The sequence below is a fragment of the Stegostoma tigrinum genome, chromosome 17 (assembly GCF_030684315.1).
Source record: "Stegostoma tigrinum isolate sSteTig4 chromosome 17, sSteTig4.hap1, whole genome shotgun sequence".
Lineage (NCBI taxonomy): Eukaryota > Metazoa > Chordata > Chondrichthyes > Orectolobiformes > Stegostomatidae > Stegostoma > Stegostoma tigrinum.
The window spans coordinates 37,808,876-37,818,060 of NC_081370.1; positions in this window are offsets into that span (position 1 = coordinate 37,808,876).

Here is a 9,185-nt window from a genome sequence, read left to right on the forward strand (position 1 = left end):
GACCCCATGAAGTCTCATGATTTTAGATTAAACATGGCAAAGAAACCTCCTGCTGATTACCAGGTATTGTCCTCCCTCAGCTGATGAACCAGTTTTCTTGAACAACACTTGGAGAAAGCAATGAGGGTGGCAAGGGCACAAACATGTACTCTAGGTGGGGGATTTCAATGTCCACCACCAAGAGTGGCTCCGCAGCAGTGGTACTGATTGAGCTGGCCAGGTCCTAAAGGATATTGCTGCAAGACTGGATTTAGCACTCCACCATGCAGTCTTTGAACAGATTGAGTTACTCAAGACTGGACATCCATGAGGCACTATGGGCCATCAACAGCAACAAAATTGTACCCAGAACAAACTGCATCATCATGGTCCACCATATCCCCCACTCAACCATTACAATCAAGCTGGTGGATAAACCCTGGTTCAATGGAGACTGCAGGATAGCATGCCAGGAGCAGCACTAGGTTAACCTAAAAATGAGGTGTCGACCTGGTGTAGCTACCAACAGGACTATGTGCATGTCGTACAGCATAAGCAACAAGGAATAGAGCTGAGTGATCCCACAAAGGAAAGCAATGGCCTAATGGGATTACTGCTGGACTGTTAATCCAGGGAACCAACTAATGTTCTGGGAACATGGGTTCAAATCCTGCAGTGGCAGATGGTGGAATTTGAATTCAACAAATATCTGGACTCAAGAATCTAATGATGACCATGAATCCATTGCTGATTGTTTGAGAAAGAAACCCAGCTGGCTCACTAGTATGTTTCAGGGAAAAAAACTGCCATCTTTACCTGGTCTGGCCTACATATGACTTCAGACCCACGCCAGTGTGGTGACTTTTAACTGCCTCTGGGCAATTAGGATTGGGCAATGAATGCTGGCATGGGCAATGAATACCAGCCTAGCCAGTGGTGCCCTCACCCTGTGAATGAATAAACAAAAAAAACCAAAGTATCCAATCCAAATTCTGCAGTCCTGCCACTTTCAGTTGTGAATGGTGGTGGACAATTAATTCACCGGAGGAGAACCCTCCACCATATCCCCATCTTCAAGGATGGAAGAGCCTGACTCAAGAGTGCAAAAGATAAGGCTGGAGTATTTTTCATTCAAAAGTGAAAAGTAGATGATCCATCTCACCACCTCCAGTGGTCTGCAGCATTACAGGTATACTGTAATATACCTGTATATTACAGCCAATTTGTTTCACTTCACGTGATATGAAGAAACATTTAAAGGCACTGGATACTGCAAAGGCTATGGGCCCAGAAAACATTCCAGCAATAGTACTGAAGACTTGTGCTCCAGAGTTTGACACAGCCCTAGCCAAGTTGTTCCAGTACAGTTACAACACTGGCATCCACTTGAAAATGTAAAACATCATCCAATATGTCCTGTACACTAAAAGCAGGACAAATCCAATCCAACCAACTACTGCCTCATCAGTCTACTTTCAATCATCTGTAAAGTGATAAAAGGTGTCATCAACAGTGCTTTCAAGCAGCACCTGCTCAGCAATAACCTCATCAGTTTGGGTTCCACCAGGGCCACTCAGCTCCTGAACTCATTACAGCCTTGGTTCAAGCATGGACAAAAAAGCTGACTTCCAGAGGTGAGGTAAGAGTGTCATCAAGACTACATTTGATCAAGTGTGACATCAAGGAGCCCTAGCAATCCAGGGATTAATGGGAATTGGGGCAAATTCTCCACTGGTTGAAGTCATACCTGACACAAAGGAAGATGGTTGTGGTTGTTGGGGTCAGTCATCTCAACTCCAAGAAATTTCTGAGAGAGTTCCTCAATGTAGCGTCCTTGGTCCAGCCATCTTCAGCTGCTTCATCAATGGCTTTTGTTCCATTATAAGGTCAGAAATGGGGATGTTCACTGATTGCACAATATTCAGCACGATTCATGACTCCTCAGATAGTGAAGCAGTTCATGTTCAAAAGCAAAGACATTTGGACAATATCCAGGCTTGGGCTGACAAATGGCAAGTAACATGTGTGCCACGCAAATGCCAGGCTATGACCATCTCCAATAAGAGACAATCTAATCACCATCCGTTGACAGTCAATAGTATCACCTTCACTGAATTGCCCACTATCAGTGATCTACAGGTTACAGTTGTCCAGAAAATCAACCAGAATCACCATATACACATAGTGGTTATACTGTGGTGAGTAGCTCATCTCCTGACTCCTCAAAGCCTGTCCACCATCTACAAGGCACAAGTCAGGAGTGTGATGGAATAATCCCCACTTGCCTGGATAAGTGCAGCTTGACACTCAAGAGGCTTGACACCATCCAGGACAAAGCAGTCTGCTTGATTGGCACTACATTCACAAGCATCCACTCCCTCCCCCACTGACGGCCAGTAGCAGCAGTGTGAACTACCTTAAGATGCACTGCAGAAAGTCACCAAAGATTCTCAGACAGCACCTTCTGAAGCTATGACCAATTCTATATGTATAGACTAGTAAGCACCGCCACTCACCATCCTGACTTGGTAATATATTGCTCTTGCTTCACTGTCACTGGGTAAAAGCCTTGGAATTCCCTTCCTAATGGCATTATGGGTCAACACACAGCAGGTGGACTGCAGTGTTTCAAGAAAGCAGTTCACCACTACCTTCTTAAGGGCAGTTAGGAATGGGCAGCAAATGTTGGCCAGCCAGCATTGCAAAGTCCCAAAAATGTTTAAAAAAGTGCCCCATACCTGTACCTTGAGTTCTAGGACTAAACATCAAATAAAAAGTTGCCCATGGGACAAGTAGTGGCATCACCATCTCTGGGCACACAACATAATGCCTCGCTGAAAGCGGTTAGCATATTCCTCTACCTTGGGTTCATGAAACATACATGGGCTAACACCAGTCTGACCCTTTGGATCAAGTTGATGGCTTATCAGACCTAAGCACCTTGATGTATGGCTGTGAAACAAGCATGACATTCAGCTGCCAGGAAAAGACATGCAATAACTTTCATCTTCATTCCCTGACACGCCTTGTTGATATATCTTGGCAGGATAAAACCATGAGTGTGGCATTCCTCTTGAGGGCAGAGCTCCCAGTGTGTTGGCACTAATTAAACCAATGTGGTATTGGTGGATGGGGCATCTCCACAGGATTAAAGAGAGTTGTCTACATCACTGCCTGTAGCAAAGTAGCTGGAACCAGATGAACTAGTGGATGGCCAAGGCATACTACAAGGATGCTTGCCAGTGTGACATGAACGTCCTAAAACAACAACCCACAATGTCACTTGGCATCTTCATGCTTGGCATTTAGGCCAGAACTTTCCTCTCAAGGCTACTATCTTTGCAGCCATCAACAAAGGTAAACAAAATAAAGCCACCCAACCTAAATGTCAAATACACTTCCCAAATGGAAGGCAGCCAACCCAATAACAGCCACAAATCCTATATGACAACAGGGAATACAGGAGCATTTCATTAGCTGCAATGTGTTTTGAAACATGCTGAGATTGTAAGAACCGCTATGTAAGCCTAATACAAACTTTTGATAGAGCGACCTGAGAGTGTATTTACACAAATCTTTGAAGGTGGAAGATCATGGGGAGATCATTATTAAAAGGAATATGGAATCTTTGGCTATACTCATGGCAGCACAGAGTAAAGCACCAGGGAAGACATGGAAACCTTCATTACCCACTGGTTAAACCTCACTTGGAGCATTATGTCAAATTCTTGGAAATATATGTTTGGTTGGAACATAAGGCAATGGAGAGAATGTAGAGGAGATTGAACAGAATTTACGCAGGGCGAGAGACATTTGTTATGTGGAGAAGCTGGAGAAAATGGAACTGTTTTCTTTAGAGATGAGAAGTTAAAGAAGAGATTTGATCAATCTGTTCAAAATCACAAAAGGGTTTTTTTCAGCGTAAATAAGGAGACACAAGAACACAAGAATTCAAGAAATAAGAGCAGGAGTTAACCATATGGATAATCAAGCCTGCTCTGCCAGTCAACGTGGTGATGGCTGGTCTTGAATTTCAAACTCCTACCTGAACCTTACAGCTCTTGATTCCCTGAGAGGCCAAAGGTATAACTACTGCAGCCTTAAATATATTCAATAATTGAGTATCCACAATCATCTAAGGTACAGAGTTCCAAAGATTCACAAACTTTGGCGTGAAGTAATTTCAATTTTTCTTATTTGTAAAAATTCCATCAGTGGGACACTGTGCTCTTGTGCTTTACAATTCCTGGCTGGAAGGATGAATATTTTAAGGCTAAATATTACATTTTTTTTGGCTGCCAGTTTAGTTGAGTTTCACAAGAGTGTTTCTCTCCGTGAGCCCTAGCAAGATTTTTCATTGTATCTTTATACATTAGCTCCATACTACGAGCCTTTGGCACCCTTTTCACTCAATTCTAATACAATCTATGTTCCAGAACAATCGCCACTTTACTTCTGTTCTCTCAGTTCCTCAGTGTCTATCATATTGCCTCATTGCCTGCTTGAATTTAGCAGAGCACTGAATGCCAGGATGATGCAACATATTCTGTCCGGACTACATTGCAGGGATCCCAGACTTGTCCAACTAGCGGGACTGCATCTTCAGTAGCCTGTTGTCTGCTCCACCACAGTCCTAACATTGCAACATTGTACCTGTGCTCCATATCAGTCAGTGTGCTGCTCAATGGTGTTAAAAACATGGTTACAGAGGATAGTCCTTGTAACCCAGTAACCAGTGTTGTAAGGCAGCTGGATCCTCAGACTCAAGGGTGCTCCAAGATGTGGGAGTCCTAGGCACCTATCATAGCAGGGAGTGCTCACCCAAGGATGTTCTGATGGTTATCTCAAATCAGCTAGTCATTAACTGAATGGAACCCCTTCCTGTTGATGATTCCTACATTGTTATGATATAGCCCTCTAACAGTCCTCTCAGTGTCACGTGTGTAGAATCAATGGCACCCTGGGGGAAGCAAGTTATATTCCCAAATTCTACTGCCCAGGCTGCAACGCTGGCCTCAGCATGGAGGGGGAACAAACTGTACCACTGTGATCTTTGACAGATGGCATCAGTCACTGTTCTGATGGATTCGTGGGTCCACAACTGGGTAATCCCACACAGGTCAGCCATCACTGATTGGAAGGAGTTAGTTGCATGGAAGTTCAAAGCAGCTGTCGCCTTTAGGGTCACATGGAGTGCATGGCCTCCCACTCCTAGAGCCCTCAGGCCCTGTAGTAGCATTCTGGTTTAATTCTGTCACTGTGTCTCAGAACATAGGGAACCTGTGTTGATGCTGCAGCTCGCTTATTCCCAGGAACTGGAGTTAGGGTGGAAAATTCTGATCTTCCTGTGAAGGCCACACATCCTGAGGATGACCTCTGACTTCTGACCTCTGCATGATCGGGTCGCTCCTCTCCCTCTGGAGTGGCCTGTTGCTGCTCCTGGGCTTGGAAACACAAGGAGCAAAACAGGTTCCCATCTCTGAGAGCAGCCTGTGATGGCATGCTTTGCAGATGAAGAATGCACATGCTCCTCAGTGCACATGCACAGTGTGACATGCAGCACCTTTGTACTATGAATAACAGTTCCGTCATTCACTCAGCTTCAGCTTCAAAATGTAAAGATGTCCCACCAGCTCTGGCGCCAGCATGTTATACCAAAAGGACGAGCCCGCTGTACCCTGAACCCTTGTCCAACCCAGACCCACATCACTACAAAACATATTATTGAATTCAGTAGAATCCATTATAATACTTACAACACAACACTTTTTGCAGTATCTCAGTACATGACAGTAATAACTCAAATCAAATCAAAACATGACTTATCTTGAAGTAATCATCTCTGCCACCACTCCCCCCAACCCCAACATCACCTTTATAGGTTTCACGTTATGGGCAATTTTTGGTCAGCATTCACCTCTTTTTAAGTCCTTCTGCATCATTAAGGTGCCAAAGTTCAATTTCCAAATATCAGTGGCATTTGGACCAGCATTTGAACCCTAAGCACATTTACTCAGCTTGCATTGTAAATGTACGATGTAATAATTGTAAATTAAATGTAGCCGCAGCTTGCAAACCTGTGCTTCATGTATTTACCCTTTCAACGTCCACGTGTACAGTAGACGGGGACATTGTCCATCAAACTGACATTAACTCTGCCGACCCAGGGTGTCATCCCAGCCATTTTCTAGTTGCAGTTAGTGTCTAGTCAACAACAGGTAATGACAAGGAACACAAATCATGGTAGACCTAGGTAGCCCACCGGATCTTCCATGTTCCGTTTTATCTTATGTTACCCCCAGGCTATTTTCACCCACCATCTGGAGACTCCCTACATTTAACGTTGCATCAAACTTTCCTCCCTGCACCCTGAGAACCCACATTACACTTTAATAATGTCCACAATGATGTTTTAATCATCACCCCCACCCCACCGACCCATCTGTCTCCCCTCTCCTAGTTTAGACTGCCCCAGCATCTTTTGGTAATGAGTTACTCTTTGTCACTGTTATGGTCCTCTCCCTTGTATCATTCTTAAAGATCAACAAACAGATACCATATTCATCTCAAACCTTTGACTGACTTCAACAAACAACCCCTAGAAATCATTCACCCGGACTGCTGTTTTTGCAGTTCCACAGTTGACGGTGTATGATTTGCCAGACTAGTGGTGGACTTGTGTGGACTGACCATTATCCACTCCCTGCACTGTAGCCAGACATACTCTGGTAGTGACTGGTCCTGGTGGACGAGTAACAATGGCTAAGCCCCTCGTCTCGAGTTTGGAATGTGCCAGTGACTGATGATACCAGGATCCCAGACTAAGAGTGGCCCCCCCTTTGACTAGAGTGCAAACTAGCCCCCACCCGCTCTTTGACATGGTAATTTGGATGAATTGATGTGCAGTGTGGTGGCCAAACATGCAGTTGACACATGCTGTAGGTGTTAGATTGATGTGTTGGTGTGCCATGTATCAAGATGTCCCACCCTCCCACAGCTGACTCCTGTTGACAGGCAGCCTGTCTGTGTGTCTGTGCAAAACAACTCGTCCGTGAGGCAGTACCGATAGCCTTTGGCTCTGCCTGTAGCCCCATTACACCAACAGGCATAGCATCCAAGGCAAGGCAGCGATGCTTCAGGCATGTAGGTGGGTGCTGAATGAGCGAGCACTGAGAGAACACGCAATATTCCTGAGATGTAGCCTGCTACAGTCTGTGAGCTGGGTGTCTGTCCCTGTGCAGTAAGTGTCCTTGCAGAAGCCTTGCAATACTAGTTTCAGGTGGATTGGAGAGATGCAATGAGAATCCTTAGGACTGGCAGCTATTGGATACCAGTGTCTGTGGATTTGGGGTGCACATGGTTGGTGCTGATGGAATGTGCACTAAAATGCTGTTGAGAGGGAAACAACATGGAGGCTGGTCGCAATGGACGGAGAGTTGGAGTTGCCACGTACACGTGTTGACTTCCATGTGAAGAATTCTCAGTATCTAGCTTGCTCACAACTGGTAGTAGGGTGGAAATTGCAAAGCAATTAGGTGATGTGTGCAGTTAATGAGGTCATTTACAACCAATAATTCCCCTTAATAGGCAAGTCACCACTGCCCAGCACAAATCTCACCTCAGTATCCAGACAGATTGTAGTTAAAAGGTGCACCGAATTATTCTTGCCATAGGTCTCACTGGATATCTCACGCTATTCAGCTACATTTCTCAACATAGCCCACGTTATTCAGGGCCCTATAAGATTCTGTCCATTATTCTGCCTTAATGAGGCACCTTAGAGTCATTCAGAGACAGGAAGAATTGCAGATGCTGGAGTCAGAGACAACACAGTGTGGAGCTGGAGGAATACAGCGGGCAAGGCAGTATGAGAGGAGCAGGGAAGTTGACTTTTCGGGTTTTCTGAAGAATTTTCTGAAGAAGGGTCCTGACCGAAAATGTCAACTTTCCTGCTCCTCTGATGCTGCCTGACCTGCTGTGTTCATCCAGCTGTACACTGTGTTGTCTCTGCACCTTAGAATTATGCATTTTTCAATGAGGCCGAATTGCAGAAAATATAGTCTTACAACCAATAAAGTGGTACTGATAGGTTGTTGCTGACACTAGTCTGAAATTTTAAGGGCAATGGTTTTGGATCAGACATTTAGATAGTGGGAGAATAATGCCAGGTGGATGCTACTGACTGAAACATCAGAACGTTTCCTAACGCCATTCGTGAGCTTGAGCAGGATCAGATTTTCTCCAGACAACTTCCTCCTAAAGGAGAACAATCCCAGTTTCTCTAATCTCTTGATGTGACCCTCATCACATCCTTTGTACTATCTCGAAGGTCTTGATATCCTTCCTAAAGTGTGGTGCCGAGGCTGGACACATTATGTCTGAGACTGAACCAGTGTTTTATAAAGAACAAAAACAGAAGGTGCAAGTAAAGCTCAGCAAGTCTTGTCAGCTTTTGTGAAGAAAATAATCAGAGTTAACATTTCGGGTCTGGTGACCCTTTCTAACCTTTTATCAAGGCTCTGTTTGAAATAATGGAACCTATAGTGTAGGGACTGGTCACTTTGAGTAAAATTTCCCCGTTTTACACGAACCTCTTCCCACCCTAATTCATCTCAGCCTGCAGCATTTCCTTCTTTCCTTTTTCCTACGTGTGTCTCACAATCTGGGCAAGACTGAACCTTACTAAAAGCAGTGCTGTTGGCGAGAGACTGGAGACAGAATAGAGACTTAAATCAAAGTAGTGGGAGATGTTATGCAAACTGCCAATTGACACGATGCAATATGTTGGGCTTGAAAGTGGGATCACAACAAGCTGAAGCCAGGAAATGTGAAGGAAGGGTGGCCAGATGCCATTATACAGTGCTCTCACTATGATGACAATGGGTTATATCAGCATGAACTGTCAAAAATGCAGATTCCTGTAAGGAGGCTGTACACTTTAACACAGTTTATTGTGGTACTAAAGATTTTAGCACCAAAACTGAAGGGAAGTCCCATAAACATGAGCGAAACCCAAAAGATTGTGGAGCACGGTGGCAGTGAAATAATGTTCCTGGGAGAAATAAAAGAATTGGAAAGGTAAATATTGGACTGTTTGACATGAACACAACGGGGTGTCAAACAATATTGAATCTCAAAACTGGGGTATGTGTATCAATCTCTTAGATGTGACAAAATGTTTGAATCTAGCCATTCTCCAGTTGAAT